The sequence below is a fragment of the Lynx canadensis genome, chromosome B1 (assembly GCF_007474595.2).
Source record: "Lynx canadensis isolate LIC74 chromosome B1, mLynCan4.pri.v2, whole genome shotgun sequence".
NCBI lineage: Eukaryota > Metazoa > Chordata > Mammalia > Carnivora > Felidae > Lynx > Lynx canadensis.
Genome location: NC_044306.2, coordinates 76,136,495 through 76,163,092, shown reverse-complemented (window position 1 = coordinate 76,163,092; position 26,598 = coordinate 76,136,495). Strand labels below are relative to the sequence as shown.

The following is a 26,598-nucleotide window of genomic DNA, read 5'->3' as shown; positions in this document are numbered from 1 at the left end:
CTGACTGAGCCACCCAGGTGCCTCTTGTCTGGGACTCTATCAGAGCGAGAGTGAATCTTAAGCAGGCTTCATACTTAGTGGGGATCCCATGACCCTGGTATCATGGCCTGAGCTGAAATCAAGGGTTGTTGAATGCTTAACCAACTGAGACACCCAGGTGCCCCAAGTTTACATTATATTTAAATCTTCCAATTATAAAATTTGAAAGTTTAAGGCTTCAGGAAAAATTTCTATTTATGTGATCTATTTCTTATGTTGCTGAAAATGATGGCATCCCAGCAACACAGGCTCATCCATGGTTATAAAATGCTGTTGATGTTTTGATGAATGTAAAAAAAAAAAACCAAGGTGGGGGAGGAGAAAAGAAAACCATTTACATACTTTTTTTTTTCTAATACAAATCAAATCAAATTATTTAATTTTGATAAACAGTTTCAAAACTCACAATCAAAAAAAAAACTCACAATCAACTGAACTTATATCTGATGGCCTAGTTTTGGAAATTCATGATTGCCTTGCTGCCTTGCTTATTTATTTATTTATTTTTACTTATTTTATTTTTTTAATATGAAATTTATTGTCAAACTGGTTTCCATACAACACCCAGTGTTACATACATATTTTAAGCATATGCATAAAAAGACCCCAAATAAACAAAAAACTCAGAATGGTCGATAGGCATATAGGAGTTGAACACATTGTGATTAATGACTATAAAGATTTCCCCCAACACTTAGAGAAGGTGTTCTCTAATGCGGGAGAATAATATACCATGTCTCAAATGCTCTTTTCTGATAAAGGAAGCAATTACAGAAAGCCTTTATTTGTTCAAAGTAACCAGTGCTATAGTTGCAGAACCCACCCCCCCCAACAATCCCCCAATACTACTTCAAAAGAAACATATCAAACTTGATTTTCATTAGAATGTTATTTTTTCACATTAGTAAATTAAAAAATCAAGACCTAGATTTCCTCTATATTGTATATTATATATTATATATTAGATGAAGCAATGCAAACAATGAGCTTTATCTTCTGGACAAGAATGCCAAGTTAGTCTGTCTTCATAAAAAGCAGTTACAATTTGAGGACACTTCATATTTGCCTCTTTTGCCAACACCAAGTCTGCCTTTACTGAATTTTTTCATTTCATGAGAAACATTAATTCTCCACTGCTGTCTGTGGCACCAATTATTTGTCCAAGATCAAGACCTCTGGCAAACTTGGTTTATCAGTAGCCTATCTTTTCTTCTTTGACTTGCTCTCATCAGATTCACTGTCAAAGATTTTCTTTTTGTACCATCTTTTCCTCTACCAGCTTTTTGAGAGGTAAGAAATGCTTCAATTAACTCTGGACAATCTAAATTTTCCTTAGGTTCCCAAGTATTGCCAGTACCTGTAAATTCTTTCCATTTCAGTAAATGCTCCACCTTCCCATTCGCTACACATCAGTCCAGTACTTTTTCCACCACAAACTCTTTAGGCTCTGCCTCTTCCACTTTTTTACTCTTTTCATTCTATTTCTTTCCCATTTTTTTGCAATGTAGTTTTATTGGAGGCCACTTTTTATTGCAGACTTGAAGAGCTATTATTCTGAGCTGCTCCAAGCCCTGGGTCTGTGGTGTCTCCTCCCTTCTTGCTTTAAGAGCCAAATGTCATAGGGATTTGTCTTTCATGTGTAGCCCCTCCCCCCTGCCCCCCCTCCGGGGAAAGTCTCCTTTTCATTCTTCACCATGCTACCAGCTCCCTTTCTACCACAGACAGTCAATGTCTGTTTCACTCCCAAATGGCATCTTCACCCTTCCTACTCTCTTTTAGTGTGGATTATTCTCTACCTTTAGTTGTGGAGTTTGTTTTCCCAGTCTTCATATTGTTTTTTTTTTTTTTTTTAATGTTTGTTTATTTTGAGAGAGACAGAGTATGAGCAGGGGAGGGGCAGAGAGACAATCCCAAACAGGCTCCGTGATGTCACCGTGGGGCTCAATCCCACAAACTGTGACATCATGACCTGAGCCAAAATCAAGAGTCAAAAGCTCAATTGACTGAGCCACCCAGTCCCCTTTGGGTTATTACACTGATGTGAATGTTACCTAGTTGTATCTGTGGGATGTAGTGAGCTTAGGGTTTTTTTACTCTCCCATCTTCCCAGCCTCTCTCTATCTTGGGACATTTTAATTATAATGAGATATTTTGGGATCCATCTTTTTTGGAACTGTCTGGGATTCCTGGATTGTAATGTCTGTTTCTTTTACTAGGTTAGGGAAGTTTTCATCAATTATTTTTCAACTATGTTTTCTGCCCTGTTTTGTCTCTCTTCTTCTGAGCCCCCTGTAATGCAAATGTTGGTTCACTTGATGTTGTCTCATGAATCCCTAAGGCAGCTTCCACTTTTTTTTTCTTTTTCCACTTTCTTTTTGCTGCTCCGATGGGGTGAGTTCCACTGCCTTTTCTTAAAGTTCACTGATCTTTTCTTTTGCTTCATCTAATTTGCTGTTGAATCCCTATATTTTCCAGTTCAGTTATTGATTTTTCAGCTCTGTGACTTCTTTTTGGTCATTCTATATTTTCTTTTCTTCTTTTTTCTTCTTATTTGAGAGAGAGAGAGAGAGAGAGAGTGAGTGAGAGAGTGAGAGTGAGGGAGAGAGAATCCCAAGCAGGCTCCACATTCAGTGCAGAGCATGACGTGGGGCTTGATCTCATGACCCTGGAATCATGACCTGAGCTGAAACCAAGAGCTGGATGTTCAACCAACTGAGTCATCCACACACCCCAGTAGTTCTATGTTTTCCATCTTTGTTAAAGTTCTCATTCTGTTCGTCCACTTTTCACCTATGTTCTATGAGATTTTTCCTGACCATTATTTTGAATTCTCTATCAAGTAAATCACTTACCTGTTTCCTTAAGGACTTTTTTTTTTTTTTTTGGTGTTTTATTTTGTTCTTCAATTTGGAACACATTTCTTTGTATCTTCATTTCGTTTGTTTGTTTGACTCTGTTGGTTTCTGTGTATTTGGTAAAACAGCCACCTCTCCCAGCCTTGGAGGAGTGACCTTGTTTAGGAGATGAAACTTATTGTTCAACCCTGCCCTCGCTCTAGGCTCTCAAACCTTCATGATTACCCAGGCAGCCTATTTTATTGCTAGTGGATCCCAGTCATTGAGAGCATGCCGAAACTTGTCAGTTTCCCAAAGAATAGGATCCCAGTCAGTACATTTGTTCAGGTTGATTGGAAGCCAGACCCTCAGGATATAGCTTTTATTATTTATTATTTTTATTTTTATTTTTTTGTTTACTCAGACAGCAGCTTTTAAAGGATGCAAACATAAGGGCACCTGAGTGGTTCAGTCGGTTAAGCATCCAATGCTTGATCTCAAGGACATGGGATTGAGCTCTGTGCTACAGGCTTGGTCCTGGGTGTAGAGCCTGATTAAGATTCTCCCTCTCCCTCCCTGTCCTCCACTCATGCTCTCTCTCTCAAAAAAAAAAATATTTTTTAAAGTATGCAACATACACAGTCCTATGGAGCTGCAAGCATTAAGTCCCACTGGCTACTAGCGCCAGGTGATCTAGGTGTCCATTGGTGACAGCTACAAAAATTGGAGACCAGAGGAGGGTAATTATTCCTTTCCAGGAGATAGTGGTGAGCTAGAGTGAGGCAGAAGGAGAGTGCAGATAGGGCATGCCAGCCTCTGTTCCCAGAGAGTGCCCTAGTATGTTCCTTGATGTGTGTTAAGTTAGATGCCTGCCCTCCAGACGGGTGTTTAAGATAATTAAATAAGCATTGTTTACATAAAGTTTGGGCTCCTCTAAATTGGCTGCCTCTGCACTGGTCCCTGTGATGGGTAAGTTTGAGAGTGTGAGCTCTTTAAGAGGTGTTTCTCAGTTCTCTATAGCCTTGTTGGTCTTGTGGACATGTGCCCTATTGGTTTTCAAAGCTCGCATGTTGCGGGCTTCTCTTTCAAGTGCAGGTGTTGAACACTGATGTGACCAATGCAGGCTTAAAATCCTTAGCTCCTCAGGTAGAAGCTCCAGGTTTCGATTGCCCTCCTGATTTTGTGTCAGTGTGTCTGAGATGGTCTCAGCTACTCCTACCTGCTTTAATGTGTTTTTTCCCCCCTCACTTGTCTGATACATAGGATTTGCTTAGCTAGTTTGTGTTTTTTGTTTTTTCAGAGGAAGTTGTTTCATGTGTAGCTGTTGATTCAGTTTATTCATGGAAAGAGGGGAGGTCAGGATTTTCCTACATTGCCGTCTTGATGTAGAACTTTCAAGTACCATTCTATTAGACCTTTCTTATTTATTTATTTTTTAACATTTATTCATTTTTGAGAGACAGAGTGTTGAGTGGGGGAGGGGGACAGAGAAAGAGAGGGAGACACAGAATCCGAAGCCAGGCTCCAGACTCTGAGCTGTCAGCACAGAGTCCAATGTGGGACTCACATCCACGGACTGCAAGATCATGACCTGAGCTGAAGTCAGATGCTTAAGTGACTGAGCCACCCGGGTGCCCCAACTATTAGACATTTCTAGGTAGCTCCAGCTAAATTTACTTCCCTTTAAAAAAAAAATTCCTATAACTCTAATCATGTTATACCATGCAGTTTATTTTCTTTTCTGGATTACAGTGGTAAGATAGTATTATGCTCATTTTTATGGCTCCCTATAGGACTAATAGAAGGTTTGGAATTTGGTAGGTTCTTTTTGTGTGTACAGCATTTAAGGGAAGGAAGGAAATAAATGCTTATGTACACACACACACACACACACACACACGCCTGGTGTATTCCTTATCCTTAAGGTATGTATATGTACTTACATAAATATATTTGCAAGAATGTTTCATGCATTAAGTCAAAGACTTCTGGTTCTAGCTAAGATAGTGAATTGAGCATGACTGCTGGCTCCTTCTCCTGCACAACAATTCTGGAGATGCCAGAAATTAGCTATCTATAATCTAGAATCTAAGGAAAAAATTTTGACCTAATGATGGACATCAACCAAAAATTCATAATAAACATCATACTTAGAAAAATTTTAGGTGCTGTATTACTTAGGAGTGTGTTTCCTGTATGTAAAAGAAACCAAAATAGTGGTAAATGCACAAGGGATTGGTTTTTTCCTCATAGCAGGAAGTCCAGAGGTGGACAGTATAGCTCTGGTGTATGTTCTGACAAAGTTTCAGTGTTCTAGGCCTCTTCTAGCTTTCTTACTTCGTGATCATCATCTCACATATCCAGCTTTTCCCCCCTCATCCTCTCAAGGTGGCTTTTGCTTTTCTAGGTAATCATGATCCAGGCAGGAGGAAGCAGGTAGAGAGAGGGCAAAGAGATGTGGAACCTAGCCTGCCAGGCTTTCTGAAAGCTCACACAGGGACCTTGTATCACATTCCATTGGCTTGACTGTGATACACGGCCACTTTTTAGTTGCAAGGGCAGCTGTAGTTTTGCCTCTGTAAACAAAACTGGTAGAAAGGAAAAAACTTGAAGGCTTGAAATCGGGCAGACAATTAATAGCATCTGCTTTGTATTCTGTTTAGGTTTGAGAACAACATCATGATCTCCACCGTGACGACTGCCTTTCAAGTTAGAGTTGATGTCTTGGCCATTGCAAAGAGATAACAATAAATGTGAAATACAACTGTTAGTTCTGCTAAAATCTATAAAAACCACATCAAGCTTATTAAATAACTTATTAAACAATACTAGGCAGCTTACTGAGTCTGTAACATTGGCAACAGATACAGATTTAGAAGCCATATAACTGGGAACTGCATGTACACCAGTCATCCTGCAGGTCTGCTGTAGGGGAGACAGCGCTGTTCCCACTCTGTGTCGACACTGCAGTGAGCATTGCACCAGTGCTACCGGTGTGAGCACTGGGTACTAGTGAGAGAATCTCTCCCCCAAGCCGGTCTCTGTTTTCTATATCTTGCAGAATGATGCGTTGTGGTGGTTTCTCCTTTAGCTCATTAATGTCCCTTGCAAAATCTATGTTCTGTCCTTACAAGAGTCTAGAAAAAGCAAGTTTCTGCCTTTTCTTATGGGAGTTGGAGACTTAAAAGGAGAGAAACCTCTTCTAATGCTAGGTGACTGGAAAGAATTGGTGAATGCATTACAACATGTCACTTTCAGATGTTGGTAATTTATATAAATCCTCTTCAGATTCAACCAAACTTGAGAACCAAAGAGAGTCCAGCAAGAGAGCCAGATGTGTGATCAATATATAGAAATAAATTTCATACCTTCATACCAGCAATGAAATTACTAGAAATAGTAATAGAAAACGTTTTAATTGCAACAAAACCATATGATATACAGAAATTGAGCTATTAAGGAGTACAGAAAATAATTGCGGAAAAAATTATATAACTTTATTAAGGGATATTTTATTAAAAAAATTTTTTTTGTAACGTTTATTTATTTTTGAGACAGAGAGAGAGCATGAACGGGGGAGGGGCAGAGAGAGAGAGGGAGACACAGAATCGAAAGCAGGCTCCAGGCCCTGAGCCATCAGCCCCAGAGCCCAAGGCGGGGCTCGAACTCACGGACCGTGAGATCGTGACCTGAGCTGAAGTCGGACGCTTAACTGACTGAGCCACCCAGGCACCCCTATTAAGGGATATTTTAAAAATACTTGAATAAATGAAGCAAAATATCCTGCTAAGAGATGGGATGGGTTAACATTTTGAAGATTAAATTACTCAAAATATACTCAAAAATATAAATTCAGTGTAATTAAAAAGAATCCCAGAGGATTTTTGGAGGCATGTCAATAAAGTGATTCTAAAATGTATTTGGTGAATATCTAAAGACAATTTTGAAAAATAAGCCAAAGCTTTCGAAACAGTGTTCCAGGATCAAATCTTTAAGCCAAGAGGTCAGGGTAGAAAGTCAAGAAACACACCTGTGTATATAGGCAATTTGCCATAGAGAAATAAAATCAAAGAAACATTGGATTATTTAGTAAATGGTACTGAGAAAATTAGCTCACTGTAAGAAGAAAAATATCAGATCCTGATTTTATCTAAAAGTAAACTCCAAATGAGTTATAAAAGATCAAGTATAAAAGTGAAGAAGAAAATATAGGAGACTATCAGGAAAGGAAAAGATTTCTTTAACAATTGTTCCTGGTTGGGTCCTCCAGGAAACAGACCCTAAAATAGAGATTTGCATTTAGGGAGATTATTGGACTATGAGCTCAGGCTCAACACCTGTAGGGGAGTAAAGGAAGCAGGATCCTGCTAAGTGAGCAGTTGAACTGTGGTAGTCTCAGCCTGATCCTATGGAGAATTCCAGAGCTGTGGACCCAAACTTTGTTTCTTGCGTAGACCAGTCACTGTCTCCAGGAAGTGGGCATGACTTTGGATGAGCTGGATAGTCAAGGACAATGCCAGAGTTTCCCACCTTTTCCTCTTGGCTATTGTGAATAATATTGCTATGAACATGGGTGTGCAAATATTTCTCCAAGATCCTGCTTTCAATTCTGTTGGTTTTATGTGAGAGGGGGGATTGCTGGGTCATGTGGTAAGTATATTTTTAACTTTTTGAAGAACTGTCCTAGTCTGTTCCATAGTGGCTGCACCAATTTACATTCCTACCAATAGTGCACAAGGGTTCCCTTTTCTCCACATCACATATTCCCCAGCATTTATTTTCTGTGGGTTTTTTTTTTTTTTTTTTTTTTTTTTTTGGTAGTGGCCATTCTAATGTGTGTGAGACTTTATCTTGTAGTTGTGATTTGCATTTTTGACACAACCTTTTTTTTTTTTTTTTTAAATTTTTTTTTTTTTTTCAACGTTTATTTATTTTTGGGACAGAGAGAGACAGAGCATGAACGGGGGAGGGGCAGAGAGAGAGGGAGACACAGAATCGGAAGCAGGCTCCAGGCTCTGAGCCATCAGCCCAGAGCCTGACGCGGGGCTCGAACTCACGGACCGCGAGATCGTGACCTGGCTGAAGTCGGACGCTTAACCGACTGCGCCACCCAGGCGCCCCGACACAACCTTTTTTAAAAAGTAAAATTTATTCTCTTATCATAAAGTAACATATTCATTGTAGAAAGCTGGGAAAATATAAAAAATTAGAATGAAGCAAATATCTCTTAGAATCCTGGTTCTTCAAGATAATCAGAGTTAATACTTCGGTTTGCGTTTTTTCAATCTTTTTTGTTTTTGTCCAGATTTACACATAGGTGATGCTAGCCCATACTAACCCTTTGGGCAATTCAGAAAAAGGCATCCTGTTCTCTAGGTGAATGCAATCTTGAACCAGGGTGTACAGCTTGATAAGCAGAGCACAGCTAGATTTCAGATCTTACTTGCTCCAAGGGCAGGCATCCTGTGCAGTGAACAACTTGCACAACCGTACGTTGTAGTTCTGAATGTACACAGGGGTTTTATTTTATAGCTTTTTTTTTTTTAAATAAAATGGAGATCATACTATGTGGTAGACTGACCATGTTTGGATAGAACATAATTTACTTTAGTTCATTCCTATTCGATAATTAAATTACTTCCAAAATTTTGATATTATAAATTCATGCTGGTATGATAATACTTGGACTTAAATATCTACTTTCAGAATTACTTCCTCATTACAAATTCCTAAAAATTGCCTTGAAAACTAAATCTACTGAGTGCTTATCATGTGCTCTACACTGTGCTCAGGGAGCTACATAATCCTCATCACAAACTAGTGACATAGTTACTACGATGATCTCTTATTAGAGCAAAAACTGAGGCACAAGGAGAAATGAAGTTACTTAGTTACTTGATCCAGGTCACACAGCTGGAAAGCAGTAGAGCTGGGATTTGAACACACTCCTGTCGGCTGCATCTGCTCCAGAGCTTAGGCTGTTAACATGCTACAGTGATTCATTTTATTTTCATTTTTTTAAAGTCTATTTTGAGAGAAGGCAGGGAGAGATTAAGAGGGAGAGGGGACAGAGAGAAGGAGAGACAGAACCCCAAGCAGTCTCTGCACCATCAGCACAGACCCCGAAGTGGGGTTTGAACTCACGAACTGTGAGATCATGACCTGAACTGAGGTCAAGAGTCAGACCCTTAACCAACTGTACTACCCAGGCGCCCCTACCCTGATTTTCTTTAAAGGAGAAGACAGGTGGATTTGAAAAGAGTTTTTATAATAAATAAGACATATATCATCAGTGGAGTAGGTAGACCTTGACCACTTGATAATCTCCACAGGAGATGAGACCATTGAAAAGCAATTTTATTTTATTATTAATGTATTTGTTAGAATTTCTTGACAGAATGATTAATATTCTAACAAGATACACATTGTTCATTTCTAAGCTCTTAAGAGAAGCAACTTTAGGAGACAATTTATATTTAGATTTAATCTGACTATAAATGATAATGTCTTTGTGTCTTTTTTAGATTAGATTCCAAGGTATCTGGGTCAATGAAGGGATCTTTTTGACATCCTCATCTCAAACTGCCCTCTTCCCTTTGCTGTACCTGAACTTCTGTTTTTGTTAAACAGAGCTGATAGCCTTTGTTCGCTTTCTCACAGAGATGTTAAGATAGAGACTATAGTTCCATGAGCTCTGTGAAAGAAGAGTGTTTGCAAGTACTAATGAGATACTGCTCTCCTTTTTTCACGTAATCATGGATTTTGATGTTTTAAATATTTTGAGGGAAATGTGTAAGGCAATTTGAAATACAATTACATTTTAAAGCAGGGATAAAGGAGGTAAGAAAAGGGAGTCTTGTGCAACTGCTGCATTAAAGAAATCTAATCTGAATACTTTGACTAATGTATATAACACAGCTAAAAAGGGTAAGAATAAATGAGATAATGAAAAATACAACTTAGAAAGGGTTGGCATTATATTACTAATCTGTGCATTCACAACAATGTACTTCTATCTTCCATGAAATCATTTTAACTTCTAAAGTAGTAGAGTTCAAATCAATGGCTGTTTACTGGATACATTATGTTAAAAATGCATTGTTTCAAACTAGAACTCTTTTATATAGTGCCAGTGGGAGTATAAATTGGTATAACCATGTTGGAAAACTTTTGGCAATATTCACTAAATCTCATTATATATTCAGCAGCTCCACTCCCAAGAGAGCATGACACTTGCTTATGGCAGAAAACGTGGAAATAGAGAAAGGAACAAAGAAAATAAATAGTCATCCTAATATAGAGATGACAATTAACATTTTTAAGGAGAATCCTCCTTAAAAATTTTTTTTAATGTTTATTTTTGAGAGAGAAAGAGCTTAAGCAGGGGATGGGCAGAGAGACAGGGAGACACAGAATCCAAAGCAGACTCCAGGCTTCTAGTTGTCAGCACAGAGCCTGATGTAGGGCTCGAACTCATGAACCACGAGATTATGACCTGAACCAAAGTCTGTCGCTCAACTGATGGAGCCACCAAGGCACCCCAGGAGAATACTATTTTACATTCTGTTTTGTGGTAGGCTTATTTTATTTTAATGTTTATTTATTTTGAGAGAGAGGCACAGAGAGAGGGAGAGAGACAGTCCCAAGCAGGCTCCACACTCAATGTGGTGCCGAAATCAAGAGTTGGACGCTCAATTGACTGAGCCACCCAGGTGCCCCATGGCTTATTCTGTTACTATAATATATTGTGAACATGTTTTCATTTAATAGATATTCATCCATATTTAAAAAAAATCTGCCTATAATAACATAAATGGCTTTACCATAACCTAGTGCTTACCATAAATCTGTCTTATTGGATACTTAGGGATATTTCTTTTCACTATACTTAAATGACCCTGTGATGGACATTGTTATATGTAAAGGTTTTTTTTTTTTAACGTTTATTTGGGGGGGGAGGGGCAGAGAGCGACAGAATCTGAAGCAGGTTCCAGGCTCTGAACTGTCAGTCAGCACAGAGCCCAATGCAGGGCTTGAACTCACGAATTGTGAGATCATGACCTGGGCAGAAGTCAGATGCTTAACTGACTGAGTCACCCAGGTGCCACATTATATGTAAAGTTTTAGCAAATATTTGAATATTAGAATAAATTCCTGGAAGTAAAATTTCTAGTTTGAAAAGTATAAACATTTTCAATATTTAGATACACATTTCTAAAAATTAGTATAGCTTCCTTTAGCATGATATGAAATTATCCAACATGCAACAATATTACTTTTTATAATTTTTCTAGTCTTGCCAAATTTATAAATAAAAAATAATTGTTTCTCATCCTAGCTTTAATTGATATGACTGGACTGTTAAAATACAGTGGTCATTTGTGTTTTTTTTAATTTTACTTTTTAGAATTCTCTTTTGAATATTTTTCTATTCTTACATCTTATTTGAAATAATTTTTTATAAGGAGTAGTAACCAAAATTCTTTGCTTATTATATATATTGTATTTTTTTTTTTTGCTTTATTACAAACTTTTCATGTTTCAAATTCCTTTCCCAAACTATCAAACTCTGATACTTTAGTTTGTCTCCTTGAGGGACTAGAACTCCAGAGAAACTACTATAACATGGATTTTATTAGACACTTTTCTTGGACTTCATTTCTTCTGTTTTTTTCCTCCATTGACTATGAGTTTCCATCTTTCTAAATTTTAGTATAATTGAAATACAGTATCCTATTTCAGGTATACAACATAGCAATTTTATGTTTATATACATTGTTTATATACATGATCATCCTAATAGGTCTAGTTACCAGTTGTCACCGTAAAAAGTTAATACAATAATATTGACTGTATTTCCCCTGCTGTTCAATACTCTCCCATGACTTATTTATTTTATAACTGGATGTTTGTATTTCTTGATCCCTTTCACCCACTTTGTCCCCCACTCTGGCAATCAGTAGTCGGTTCTCTGCATCTATGAGTCTGATTTTATTTTTAAAATTCCACATATAAGTGAAATCATATAGTATTTGTCTTTCTCTGTTTGACTTATCTCACATAGCACAACACTCTCAAGGTTCATCCTTGTCACAAAGGGCAAGATTTCATTCTTTTTTATGGCTGAGTAATATTCCATTGTTTTTGTATTTTTATTTCATGTTCTTTCTTTGTTTTCTTTTCCCTCTCCTTTTAGTAAGACTTACTTCCTCTGAAAACAATGACTCTGTTTCATCCCCAGAGGGCAGAGTGGATATGTATGAAATTCATATTGTACACAGGAAACTTAACTGCTTGCCATTTATTAGGTACTGTGCTAGCCACTTCACTGGATTAATTCATGTTATCCTTAAAACAACCCTAATGAAGTAGGTATTTTTTTCATTTTATAAACTGAGGAAATTGAAGATTGTTCAAATTATGTGTCCTTTTTTTCCTGTCATCCCTTTGGCCTTCTTGATTTTTATCCCAACCTGCTCCTTTTGAAGTTGTCGTCTTTGCCCTTGGCAGTTGCATCCTTTCAGCTGCTCAGGACAAACACCTCAGTCTTCTTTGCTTTCTTTCCGTCATACTTCACACTCAATCTGTGAGGGATTCCTGTCAGTTCATCACCTCCACCCGTATCTCCCTGGTCCAAGTCACTGTCCTCTTGCTCTTAGATTATTTCAGTAGCCTTTTAATTGGTTTCTGCTACCCACTACTGTCTATACTCAATCTAGCAAAGTTATCCTATTAAAATGTGACAGAAGATGTCACTTTTCCACCCTAAACTCTCCAATGGCTCCCAACTCAGAGTAAAAGCCTCACCTGAACTGTCTCACCCCAACCTCTTCCCTGTCTTTACCTTCTTCGATCTGCCATGCTGGCCTCTTGGCTGTTCCTAGTGCACTCAGGCATAATTCTGCCTCAGGGCTTTTGTACTTGCTGTGCTTTCTGCCTTGAAAGTTGTCTGTCCAGATATCTTGCTCCTTTAGGCCTTTGCTCAAATATTACTTCCTACAGAGGTGTTGCTAGATGTTCTTATTTAAAAGAGCACCATGGCCAACAGACACGTGAAAAGATGCTCACCATCACTCATAATAAGGGAAATACAAATCAAAACCATGATGAGATACCACTTCACACCTGTCAGAATGGCTAAAATTAATAGCACAAGAAACAGGTTTTGGCGAGGATGAGAAGAAAGAGGAACCGTCTTGCACTGTTGGTGGGAATGCAAACTGGTGCAGCCACACTGGCAAACAGTATGGTGGTCCCTCAAAGAGTTAAAAATAGACCCTATGATCCAGCAATCACTACCAAGCATTACCCAAAGGATATAAAAATACAGATTCGAAGGGGGCACATACATCCTGATGTTCATAGCATTATCAACAATAGCCAAATTATGGAAAAAGCCCAAATGTCCAACTGATGAATGGATAAAGATGTGTATACATGTACACACACACACACACACACACATATTACTCAGCCATCAAAAAAGAATGAAACCTTGCCATTTGCAACAATGTGGTTGGAGCTAGAGTGTATTATGCTAATTGAAATAAATTAGTTCGAGAAAGACGAATACCATATGAAACAAGACAGATGAATATAGGTGAAGGGGAAAAAAAGAGGGAGGAGAACCATAAGAGACTCTTAACTATAGAGAATAAACCGAGGGTGCTGAGGGGAAGTGGGCAGGGGGGGATGGGCTGAATGGGTGATAGATATTAAGGAAGGCACTTGTGTTGAACACTGGGTGTTATATGTAAGTGATGAATCATTAAATTCTACTCCTGCAACCGGTATTACCCTATATGTTAACTAGAATTTAAACAAAATTTTGAAAAGAAAAAAAAACAAAACCTGTTCCTCCTCATGTCCCCTCCCTGCTTAATTTTTCTCCGTAGCATTTCTAATCATATGGCAGTCCACACATTTATCATCTGTCTCTCTCCCATCTGGAAGGTAAGCTCCATTAGGGCTAGAAGTTTTAAGTTTTTTTGTTATCCCCTTTGTCTCCAACACCTAGAAGAATGCCTAGCATGCAAAAAGCACTAATGATTTCCCCACATTCCAATTATTAGAGCAGGCCAAGGTGACCTGCTGGGTAGACCTTTCCCCTTTTTTCTCCCTTGTCCTTCCCCAGATTTTACTTGAGACCCTTGTCTACACTTGTTACAGGTGAAAGGCTAGTGAATCCTGAAAGGACTCCCAGCAAGTGCAACCTGTGTTGGTGCTGCTTTCCATGAGCCACAGCAGTGGTCGTAGACAGCTTTAGAAGGAAGTGGGAAGTTCCTATCATCCCATTACCATGGTTGCAAGAGAGAACTTGAAACTAGATATACCTGATTTTGGTTTTCCCCGGATGCCATTCACTGAGAATGGAGGGAGGAGGGAGGATACTCCTCCAAAGGAGAATTTGGTGAGGTGCCAGCAGGATGCTGCTGAGGTGGAAAATCCTCCACATCCACCTTTGTAAGTTGTGGTGTGGCCCGACCTGCTCAGGTTTTGGCTTACCTCAAGTTTCAGCCATGCCAACCACAGGGCTCTGAAAATGCCAAGAAGGCCTCTACCTAAGAATTTGATTCCTCCTCCTGGCTTTAAAGTCCAGAAAGCAGAGCATTGACTCTGCTGCCCAAGCACCCAGGGGGCGTGGGAGATGCAGGAATGGGGGAGGGAAGTCAGGGCCGCCTACTTTGTGCAATGGGCACAGCCCCAAGTGTCTAAGGGCAAAGGAGAGGCTAGGCCCTACACCGTGGAGGTCTGGGCTCTGGAAAGGAGACCCGCGCAGGGCCAAAGACCACCACCAACTCCTCGCCCCCGGTGCTGGGGTAATGGATTCTGAACCTGCTGTGCCATTTTCTGGGGAGTCCTGAGTTGGGGATGGTTCCTTTTTGCTGTAGAACTGTCCACATTAAAAAGCCCTCATCTGGGGGTTGGGGGAGGATTGCTAGGGAACATGTGCCACGCACACATATACTCGCAAACAATTGCAACAATGCTGACTCACCTTAAAAACAAAAAGCAACACCAGCTCACTGCCCTCCGTTCCCCAAAACCCTGACTCCTTAAGTCCGCCAAGAGTAAAACTCCCCCTGCTCACTTCAGTAGAATATGCCAGTAAAATAACAGGAGAACGCTTCCGTCATCGACTCAGCTCTCTTGGGACCTTGTTAGTATTTTAAAGTTCAAACCTCAGGGACAGAAAGAAAGGCTTCAGTGAAAGAAATTGGAGTGGGGAGAGGGCACCGCTGGCTGCCGTCAGACCTTTGGGGAGCAAGAAATCTAAAACGTCCGTGACATGCGGAGTTGTCTGACTTCCTCCACCCCGCAGGACCCAAGAAACCAGCCTTGTGGCGGGTTCATAAATATTGATTTATTTTTTTGTTGGTGGGGAGGTGTGAGAGCGGTTGTGTATGAAGGGATGCAGTGCCGACAAAAGACGAGCCCCTAAAGGCGGGGTGGGGTGTACTCCACGTCGCCCGGGTTAAGTTTCGGTGGAAAGTTTCCCTCCGAGGCTCCTCCCCCTTCACCCTGGAAACCCGCGCAAGGCTGCGGCGCCGCGGAGCCCAAGCCCTGGCGCACCTGGCGGCCGCGCGTCCCAAGGGTAGGGGTGGGGGCGGGGCTGGCGGCGGCCGGGGCGGGGCCGGGCTCCGTGCTCCCCAGGGCGGCCGGGCAGGTTGGGCCCCGCCTTGCCCCGGCTCGCCCCGCCCCGCCCGCGCTCCCAGGAGCACAGAGTTGGGAGGGGGGAGTGGTGCAGCGCCCCGGATCCGCGCGGCTCAGCCGCCCGCTGACGCATGGTCGGAAAGTTGCGCTCAAACCTTCTCCCTTCTCCTACTTTCTTTCTAGGGCCGGGCTGTTGAGTTGGAGCCGGGCGGGGAGGAGCCGGCTCTCCGCCCCTCCTGGAGTCCGGCGCGGGTGGCGGCTCGGGGTCCAGTGTACCCTGGACGGCGGCACAAACTTTCCCGACAGTTTGGGGACACTTGTCCGGAGCGTCCCGCACTGTGTGGAAGGAGGAGCCGAGTCCGCGGGCAGGTACGTGGCACCCTGCTTGGAGCTTTGCCGCTTGAGGACTTCTTTTATTTTAGGGGGTTAAGGGAGTGGGGAGAGCAGACGCGTCCTTTCTCTGCATTCCGCCGACTGGGCTGGAGGAGCAGGTATTGGGATGGGGGTTGCACTGGGAATACCCCAAACTAGATCGCTGCATCGGGCCGCAGCACTGCGGGGACGAGGTGGCTGCGAGAGCCGCGGGACCCGGCGTTACTTGGTGACTGACCCCGGGAGAGAGAGAGCCGGCTTATTTTGACGGAGAAAGATGTCATCAGGTCTCTCCACCTCTTTCCTTGGTCCCTGGGGCCAGAGAGCGGGGGTCCTACGGGAGGAAGGAGAGGCGAAGAGATCTGGGGCTCAGTTTTTCTCCCCAAGCCACCTCGCTTTCACGGGAGACCGAGGTGGCGTCCCTCTGAGGTTTGTAGCACTCTCCCGGTGTAAGGGCTGACTTGTTGGGTGGCTCTTGCTCAGTTTCGTAAGGTCTCTAATGAAACTGCGTTCAAATCATGGTGGTTGTTATTGATGTCGTGCCTGCATGCCTGTCCGTCTGTCTCCCGCCCCGACTCCAACAATGCTTCCTTGTTAACCCCGTTTCTGCTAGGGAATGAACTAGCTGCTGTTCTATTTCAAGCCTGGCCAGGGTGAGGTGTTGGTAGCAGCTATAGTCTTGTTTGTTTGGAACTTTGGGAATCACGTGACCTCTGTCTCACCTACCTGGATCCATCCCTTCTTAACAGACCCGGCTTCCACCATTCAGCAAGTGCTGCAGCCTCAGCCATCCAGTGACGGGGAGATATCCCCATTGGAGGAAGGATCCCCAAGCTGAGGAGTAGTAGTAGGCAGTGTCAACCGATTGGGCCCACACCCAGCCTTCTCGGGAAGGGCTGTACTATCAAATTCATCTTGTTAGGAAGTCATCTGCTCTCTGCTAATAGCCATAGCAGCCTGATGAAATTATGTAGGTCATTGAAAAATAATTCCTGCTTAATCACCTTTATCCTGTTGATTAATGAGAGAAAAGATTTCCTTTCCTTAATGTACCATGCCTGCTTGACAGGGTCACCTGCCTGATCTCAAGTTTACTTGTAAACCTGGCACTGGACCCGATGTTGTCCCTGCCTCAAACCTAGCGTACCCCAGCCGAAGTCTACATTTGGAGAACATTAGTGGTCTCCTTTGGACAGATGTAATGCAGGAGATTCAGTCCATAAATTTTAATGCTGCATCTTGTGGGCTTTAGATAACTTTTCAGGTAATTAAAAGCTGGTTTCTTTTAGCTCCAGTTAATCCCTTTCCATAGAACTCATAAGAATTATGCCCACGCTTGTCCTGAAACTGTTTGGGGTCTCCTTTTTCATTTGTCCTATAGCTTTAGGAACAGGACTAAACCGTGTGGGGTGGGTGAAAAGGGCAAAAGAAACCGAGCATCCCTGAACTAGATTCAGAGAGAGGTTTAGAGTGGTCTAATACTTTAGGCCCAGCTAGCTTCCTTATTGTCTCTAAACAGAGACACTCTAGGTTGTATTGCTTTTAATGTAGGCCTTTGAAGACTAGAAATGAAAGGGTGGTTCGGAGTAATGCATCACTGGACAGTTCTGCATCATAATATCTCAAGTTTGGCTCAGAACGCTTTCTCTACGAAGTTCATTCTATCATAATAGGAAGCCAATAGATAATGTCTACAAGTCAAAAAGCAAATGTACAAACAAATTATTTCAAAATAGAGAGGTACATATTAGAAACAAGAGTTGCCTGAGGGGTGACTTTTGAAATTTTGTTCTCATATTACTTAAAATAAAATTTTGGTAAGGAAGCTTCCTCTCCAGGTGAATAGAAAACTAAATTGCCTTCTCAAATCCATGCTTAGGTATTTATTTTATATTCTGTGTACACGTGAGCCCTTTGAAGAACTGGACACTCAGATTCTGGCCTTGGAACACAATTGATATCTATTTCACTCTTATTTTCAGTGACTTCTAACTCAGCCTAAGTAGAGGAACCGTGCTCAAGAGTGACCAATAATGTCAGGGATTTCATTTATAGGGATCTGGTCTCTTAGTAAAGGCAAGAGCACAAAGTAACATTTCTGTATGTTTTATGATTAGCTTTATAATTAGCAAAGTACTTTGACATGTACCATATTTGTGCTTTGTGATTTAACCATTTTGTAGTGGGTACTATTATATTTAGATTATATAGGAGGGAAACAGTTAAGATTCAGAGAAAATAAGGAACTTCTAGGTATATACTTCTATCAGCCTTTTAAAAGGAAAAGGTAAGCAGTTCAGCCAAATTTATTCAGGGTAACAGAGGAACTGCAATTCAGGACAGGCAATTGATGGTGGACTATAGGCAGGTTGGGAGAATAAAGGAGGAGAGTATCCTTTTATAGAGAAAAGGAGCAAGTTGGGAGGGCTTTTGAACAAGAGTTCTTTGGAAGAAAAATGAGATTTCCAAGCGGTAGTGGCTTCTCATTGGCTGCAGGTGAGGGCAGCTTGCTGTTGCTGGGCTGAGAGGAAATTTTTCTTCTGGATTGTGCAAGCTGTGACTATGAGTGGTACGTGTATCAGAGCCCTCCCTTTTTGGCTTCCCAACTCCAATTTTGAATCTGGTTTCCTTAACACATTTTTACATTTCCCCATTGTGATCAAAATATTTCTTTAAGAGCATCACTGATCAAGAGTTGGGTCATCTGTTCTTATTAGAAACATTTTTATTTCTTGATGTGAGGAAGAACCTTTCCTAGGGTCCTGTCCCATGTCAAGGAAAAGGGCCCAGATTGGAAACTGTTGAGGCCACATTTGAGTAACAAGGGTGAGTAGAAGAGAGAACTCTCAGGCGTTTCCCATCTAAAGTCTATATCTTAGGTTGTAAGCATTGGAGATCATCTTGATGTATTGAGCCAGCATCACCTTATTGGGTATGTTATTTCTACCCAAAGGTTTGACAGGCACCAGGTACAAAGTTTGAAAATGATTATATAAAATAAGATGAGCAGAATAATGACTCCAGTTTGTGTAATAGTCCTAAACCAGGAGCCTAAACCTGAAGGTAACTAGCCAAAGAGATCAAAGGATCACGGATCATCAGGTGGAATTTGTTGTAGCAATATACTTGTTCCCTAATTTTATGTATTTGGGTTTCTGGTTCTTTGGAAGAATTTATTCATGTGTGTTAGTTGCTTGCTATCACACAAATACCTCTGTATTTAGCAAGTGGGTAATCAAGGACGATGTGATGGTCCAAAACTACTTTAACCAATGAGTCAAATAATTGTGGTTGGACTGCTATTGTCTTAACAGAGGAATTGGCAAGTTTTCCCAACTCCAGAGAGAGATTTCTAATAATTTCTTCATTGGTGTGAATACCTACAATAGAGGCATCCAGAGTCCTGTATACCTCTGGGGAGTTCCTGGTGAATGCAGAGTTGAAGGTTTAGGGAGGAAGACCACAGGAAGGCTTCAGATTTATTGTGGATGTTCACAGAGACAGTTATTCTAGCAAGCATGGGCCTCCAACCCACCAGCTGTCTAAACATTCATAGGCCCACTGAGAGGCTGGGTTGCCACAAAGATAAAACCAGGTGGTGCATATAAGATTCCTGCTAGGGTTTGATTATTAATAGGGCTCTTAATTGGGATTTTTCAGTTGGTCCTTTCAAGCTAAGGGTCAATGGTGTTTGAGGAACAAGTAGGGAGAAACCATATTGTTCTGTGGACTTTGCTCTCAAAGGCCATATAGAGAGGAGGTTGTTTGGCTAGGGCAAGCAGACCTAAGGTAGTAGTGGGAATGGGAAACTGTATGGGTGGAATTGGTATGATTAGTTGCATTGAGAGTTATGGCAGGGGAGAGATCAAACCAAGGAAAACGTGGTTGTAGAAATTTGACTTAGTGACAAATATCCGTAGAGGTGCAGGTATAGTTAGTGGTTGTAGTGGAGATGAAGGAGAAGGTTGCTGTGAGGAAGACTACAAGGTCATGGCTGTCCTGGACAGATTGGGGTTTTGATGACAGGGTTTGTTCAACAGAATCTGAACTATCAGGAAGGTTTCCCCCTTTTGTGAGGGATTGGGAAACGTGAAGGAGGGTGTTGTCCCTCCAGGATAGAGAAGGAGAAAACGGATAAGAAAAAGCAGAAAGAGTATTGGCCTGATGCCATCATCTTGGGGAAAGCTGTCTGCTCCAGCTGTTGTCTGCTTCAGTTCCTGGAAATCTTTAATTTGAGGCCACCATTTGGTGTACAAGTCCAGTCAGGTTTTAGAGTTTTCTTTACATGGAACACATGGATCTAGGAGTCTACTCCTTGGATTTTGGCTGCACAGGGATTAGTCAGTAACACTTGATAAACACCTTTTTCTAGTGTGGTTGAAGAGAGTCTTATTGGAGATATCTTTTCCAATAAACAAAATGCCAAGGTTGCAGGGTGTGATGTTTGGGTCTTCATCTCCTGGGAACACACTGTGAAAAGATTGCTCTACTTGAGCATGATTATTTTCAAGAGATGTAATTAGACATTCGCAATATTGAACTGTATCTCCTTTTATTAGGTGCAGGTAAAAAGACGTGGAAGCTAGATTTACAGGGAACCCAGTAAATAACTCAAAGGATGAGAGTTTATGAGCTCCAAAGGGGGTGGATCTGAGATTTAGAAGAACCAACCAACCACCAAGGCATTTGGAGAGTTTCACAAATTTTGCCAGTTGGGTTTTGATGATGCCTTTGGTTCACTTGACTAGTCCTGAGGAGTGAGGATGATAACTACAGTGAAAACGCTGTAGAACTGGCCAAACAGCACAGACTTGCCATAATACTTGATGAGTAAAAATGGGTTCCCTGGTAGCTGTGAAGCTCAAGAGGGATTCCCTGTGTATAGATGCTTTTCCAATAGGATTTTAGCTTCTGAAGAGGCAGTAGCTTGTCTACCTGGAAAGGCTTGACCCAGTGGGAAAACATGCAAATTATTACCAAAACATATTTATATCCGTAAGATGGAAGTAGCTGAATAAATCCATTTGCCAAACCTTGAATGGTCCATTAGGCAATTTAAAGTGCCCAGGAACTGTGCAGACGGGTTGCCCTGGATTTTATTTTGGGCAGGTGTGACGAGTAAAGTAGGCACTTTCTGAAGCCTTGTTAATATTTCCCTACCGGTATTGGTTCCTAAACATCTCATTTTATGTATCAACTGATAGTTTAATGCATGTACAGTTGTCAGTAGTGGGAGTTTTAGAATTTCTGGTAGGACTATTTTTTTATTTGACCCAAACCAGAGGTTTCTCTTCTTATACCAGCAACCATCCAATTGCCAATACTGTTTTTTCCTTTCTAGTGCTGATCATTGGGTGTATCTAGTCAGTTTCTCCACATTATCATCTGGAGATGAGTTCCTTTGGACCACGACAGAAGTTTGACTTTGGAACTTTGGAGGGCAGTCTATTTTGCAGAAATGTCAGCAAGGTGATTTCCTTTAGCTTTCCAAAAGTCAAGCTTAGAATGTTCTAGAATCTTAGTAATAGCCAAAGCAGCAGATAATAGTATAGCATCCAATAATTTCTGGAAAAAAAGTCTGCTTTTAATTTTGTCTCTGAAGGAAGCCACATTGTTGCCATAACATTTCAAAGTCATGAGCCACTCCAAAGGTATATCTACTCTCTGTGTAAACGTTGGCAGTTTTGCCATTGATTAGGATACAGGCCCCAGTGTGTATGGTTTGGTTTGTTGGGCCAAAGTAGCCAAAGTTAAAGGTGCTGCTTTAGTTCCTTCAAAAGGAGTTGATATTGCATACTCAGCGTGATATTTACCATCTTCATTTTGCACATAAGAACCATCAGTGAACCATGAGTAGTCAGTGTTACTCAAAGAGTTTTCTATAAGTCATCACAGGGAGTCAGAGGGTGATCTGTTGGTATTGAGCAGTTATGGGGGGTTTCGTCAGAGTAGGAGGGGAAAAATAGTAGCAGGGCTAAGGTTTTTACAGTGATTTATTACAGTGATGAATTATTACAGTGACTTATTAAGTGAGACAGCCTACTGAAAGATGCTATGATGAGAGTTAAGAACTTCAGGGGCGCCTGGGTGGCGCAGTCGGTTAAGCGTCCGACTTCAGCCAGGTCACGATCTCGCGGTCCGTGGGTTCGAGCCCCGCGTCGGGCTCTGGGCTGATGGCTCGGAGCCTGGAGCCTGTTTCCGATTCTGTGTCTCCCTCTCTCTCTGCCCCTCCCCCGTTCATGCTCTGTCTCTCTCTGTCCCAAAAATAAATAAACGTTGAAAAAAAAAAAAAAATTAAAAAAAGAACTTCAAACTGCATGTGGCACAAAGATGGTTAAAGGAGATCCTATGACTATTTCCTTAGTGGTCTTTGTAAGAGGGCAGTAGAAGACATAAGTGTGAGGCATGGGGTATCCACAGGCTACAGGATCTAGTTGTTGGCTGTAATATCCAATGGATCAATGGCAGTCTCCATGCTTTCGGGTGAGTGCTTCAGGGGCATTCCCTTCTTTTTTCTTATACAGAAAGGGAGTTGACAATTGGGGTGTCCAAGGACAGGTGTTTTTTGTTCTTTTGTTTTTTTAACTTTAAGATTTGAAAAGTCATGTTATCTGAATCTTTCAGATGTTAGATTCAGATTTAGTAGTTTTTAACAAAGTGTATAAATCTTGGGCCATAAGGGGAAAGTTTGGGATCCAGTTGCTACAATAACCTGCCAGTCCAAGAAAACCTCGCAATTGATGTTTGATTTTGGGCTTGCCGACACCTGTTGTTGCTTGTGTTGTTAATTTTAGCTATTCTGACAGGTGTGAGATGGTATCTCCTCGTGGTTTTGATTTGTATTTCCCTAATGCTGAGTAATGTCGAGCATCTTTTCATGTGTCTGTTAGCCATCTGGATGTCTTCTTCAGAAAAGTGTCTATTCTTGTCTTCTGCCCATTTCTTAACTGGGTTGTTTGTTTTTTGGGTGTTGAGTTTGCTAAGTTCTTTATAGCTTTTGGATACTAACTCTTTATCAGATATGTCATTTGCAAATATCTTCTCCCATTCTGTAGGCGGCCTTTTAGTTTTGCTGATTATTCCTTCATTGTGCAGAACCTTTTTATCTTGATAAAGTTGCAGTAGTTCTTGTTTACTTTTGTGTCCCTTGCCTCTGGCAACATGTCTGGTAAGAAGTTGCTCTGGCCAAGGTCAAAGAGGTTGCTGCCTGTGTTCTCTTCTAGGATTTGGATGGTTTCCTGTCTCATTTTAGGTCTTTCATCCATTTTGAATTTATTTTTGTATATGGTGTAAGAAAGTGGTCCAGTTTTATTCTTCTGCATGTTTCTATCCAGTTTTCCCAGCACCATTTGTTGAAGAGACTGTCTTTTTTCCATTGGATATTCTTTCTTGCTTTGTTGAAGGTCATAGAAATGTCAACCTTTTAAAAGAAAAAAGGTAAACTGTTCAGCCAGCAAAAATTGAGCTTATTTGGGAAAGTGGAAAAATTACAGTTGGGACAAACTATGGGGTACCATAGGCAAACAAAGGAGAGTGTTTCTTTATAGAGGTAAGGAGGAAGTTTAGAGAGATTTGTTTTGAACAAAAGTTTATTGGAGGAAAATGAGAGTTCTAAGTGGTGGTGGCTTCTCATTGGCTGTAGGCGAGGGCAGCTTGCTGTTGCTGGGCTGAGAGGAAACCTTTCTTCTTTTTTCCTGGACTACGCAAGCTGTGACCACAAGTGGTATGCGTCTCAGAGACTTCTCTTTGAGGGTTCCCAACTCCAGTTTTGAGTTAGGTTTCCTTAGCACATTTTCACACTCTGCTGCTATACATCGTGGACTCAAACCCGAATCCAGGATTTTTAATACAGAGGCCAAGCTTTTAATTTTTTGCCTGCTACATTTTGTGAAGTGTTTGGATGTGAAATGAAAGCTTATTTATTAACCAAAATGTGACCTCACTAGGGACAGGATGATATGTAAATATGTACACACATATATGTGTATGTAATTTTTATATTGTTTGCATCTCAACAGTGTGGCTATACCTGGGGAAGTGGGGTGGGTGAATAAATGCCCCAATAGATTGAGAAAAGAACTTTTTATAATGTCTAAAACTGAAAAAAAAAAAAAAAAACCTGGGAAATTCTAATTTAAATGTGTGATTTACAAATGTGGAATTAATTACCAGAAGAAATATCTTGCAGAGTTGAAGGAGCTTCTTCTGGGGAATGGAATTCAGGGGTGGAGAAGAGACACACAGGAGTCTGCTGTTTTTGGCTATGTTACTTTACAACTTTGTATCGTATATGCTATGATGTGTACAGGTATATTATTAAAAAAAATCCTTTGGCGAGAATAGCATAGCGGTCTGTTTTCAGAATTTTAGAACTGAAAGGACTATAGCGACTCTTTATGGCCAGTTTTTTCATTTTGCAGGTGAGCAGATTGAGGTATGGGAGTTTAAATGTTTGTCAGGGTCCCATGACTGTAGAGACAAACCTCTCCTAGCACAAGTTCATACCCTCCCCAAGGCAGTGGAACATTTCCCCATGTTTATTTCTCCACAATTACCTTTCTAGGCAATTCTCTTTTCCACTTTGATCTAGTTTTTTTTTGCAGTGTTTAAATAGGTTATGGAACTGTGGATTCAAGAGTAGTTATCTCTTAACCCCTCATATTTCCATTATGAAAAAGCTTCAAATATCTTTAGAGTCTGCAGACTCTGTACCTTTTCTTGTGAATTCTGTATTAACTTGTAGTTAGAATTAGAGACACTGAATGCAGTTTGTCTGCAACTGTTTAGGAAGTGACAGCATTGCTCAGTTGAATTTGATAAATACTGGAATTTGGGCTCAACTTCTATCCTGAGAAGCTGTGACTAACAGGAGATGCTAGCTCAGGAGGTGTTTCCAGTGTGTGTGTGTGTGGCTTAAATTTGAAGTTCTGAGAAGGATATGACTTTTCTAAAAGGGAGGTAGAGACAGATATTATTTAAAAAAAAATTTTTTTTTCAACGTTTATTTATTTTTTTGGGGACAGAGAGAGACAGAGCATGAACGGGGGAGGGGCAGAGAGAGAGGGAGACACAGAATCGGAAACAGGCTCCAGGCTCCGAGCCATCAGCCCAGAGCCTGACTCGGGGCTCGAACTCACGGACCGCGAGATCGTGACCTGGCTGAAGTCGGACGCTTAACCGACTGCGCCACCCAGGCGCCCCTAGACAGATGTTATTTTAGAGCAATTATAGAAAAGTGGTTTTGTTTTGTTTTGTTTTTTGTTTTTTTGGCATTGTTTGTTTTTTAGAGAGGGCACGCACAGACGGGGGAGAGGGGCAAAAGGGAGAGAGAGAGAGAATCTCAAGCAGGCTCCATGTTTACTGTGGAACCTGATGTGGGGCTCCATCTCACAATCCTGGGGTCATGACCTGAGTTGAAATCAAGAGTTGGTCGCTCAACTGAGCCACCCAGGCGCCCCTAGAAAAGTTTTCAACATCTATGTTTTCTCTTTATCCTAAGTTTTTCTCCTACTTCCCTTTGAAGTATATCACTAACTTAAAATAAAACTTTATTCTTTCTGATTATGCACATAATACATATTATTCAACAATCAAATATTATGGAAATATGTCATGTTTAAATTTGAAGTGCACTGTAATCTAATGTTCTGGAGAAACTGCTATAAATAGGTACATGTTTTTCCTCCAAACTTATCTCCATATTAAAATATTATTGTGGTTGTTACCGAGTACATGGGTAATACTAAACAACTTTCAACTTGGTTTTTATTTTAGCTTAATATATATAACTTAAAAGTATTTCCATGCCCCTACATACAGAGCATTTCGGCTGTGTAATAGCACATCACAGGTTATTTAAACTGTTTCCTATTGTTGGAAATTTGGGTGGTTTCCCATTTTTCTATATTAAGAACAGCATTTTAGAGAATATCCCCTAAAGTACACTTGTGTGAATGTTTTCTATAGCGAAGTTTTGTGAAAGTCAAAGACATGAAAATATTAAATTTCTCTAATTTATACTTCCTGTAATAGTGTCCCTCCATGTAAAATTATGTTAACACCTTTTTTCTTAATGTGTAAGACTGAAGATAGAAATGATTCATATGTGATCAGACACTGAAATAGGAGGTCATAGTAGCAAAGGCTCTGAGCTTTTAGGTGGGTCTTGCCTCATTTGCTCACATTGCAAGTTCCTTTAGGTTTAAATGTTTTCCCCAAGAGAAGATAGTAATTGATAACAGCTATAAAAATACTCTGCAGTTGTTGGACGAGCTGCTAATTAGTTTTAATGGAGCATAGTTTTTTTTTTTTTTTTTTTTCCCCAAACATTTTCCGAAGAACGTTATTCTAGGACATGCCTTTAAGGAGTTCAGCGAATCCACTAGGTGGTGCAGAACACAGAATGAGTGTATCTTAGCTCTTCTTATATTGTTAAAGTTTACTTCTAATGAAATACTGGTAATGGGTTAATTTTAAGACCTTTAGGTTTATAGAAAGTGCCAGGAATGGATTTCACTTTTCTGTGTGTGAAAAATGTGAAAAATGATACTTTGATAAATGTGATAAATGTTACTTTGATAAATTTCATGACTCAGGGTCATTGAAGCAAGCACATCTCAGGGATTCCTGTGGCAAAGTGTTTATTGACTATCCGAGAGAGTCGATTAATAGTTTCACTGAGTTCAAGCTTTGTTCATAG

General features: G+C 40.7%; 1 protein-coding gene and 1 pseudogene across 1 annotated transcript in view; one reads left to right on the top strand and one right to left on the bottom strand.

Annotated features, from left to right (window-relative positions):
- Positions 1-1,000: 1,000 nt before the first annotated feature.
- LOC115512990 lies at positions 1,001-1,615 on the bottom strand (annotated as a pseudogene).
- Positions 1,616-15,613: 13,998 nt separating this feature from the next.
- Positions 15,614-26,598, top strand: part of FAM160A1 (family with sequence similarity 160 member A1) — a 244,720-nt gene continuing 233,735 nt past the window's right edge. The window contains exon 1 of the mRNA XM_030312922.1: positions 15,614-15,896. The gene's annotated coding sequence lies outside the window, so the exon portion shown is untranslated. The remainder of the gene's footprint in view (positions 15,897-26,598) is intronic.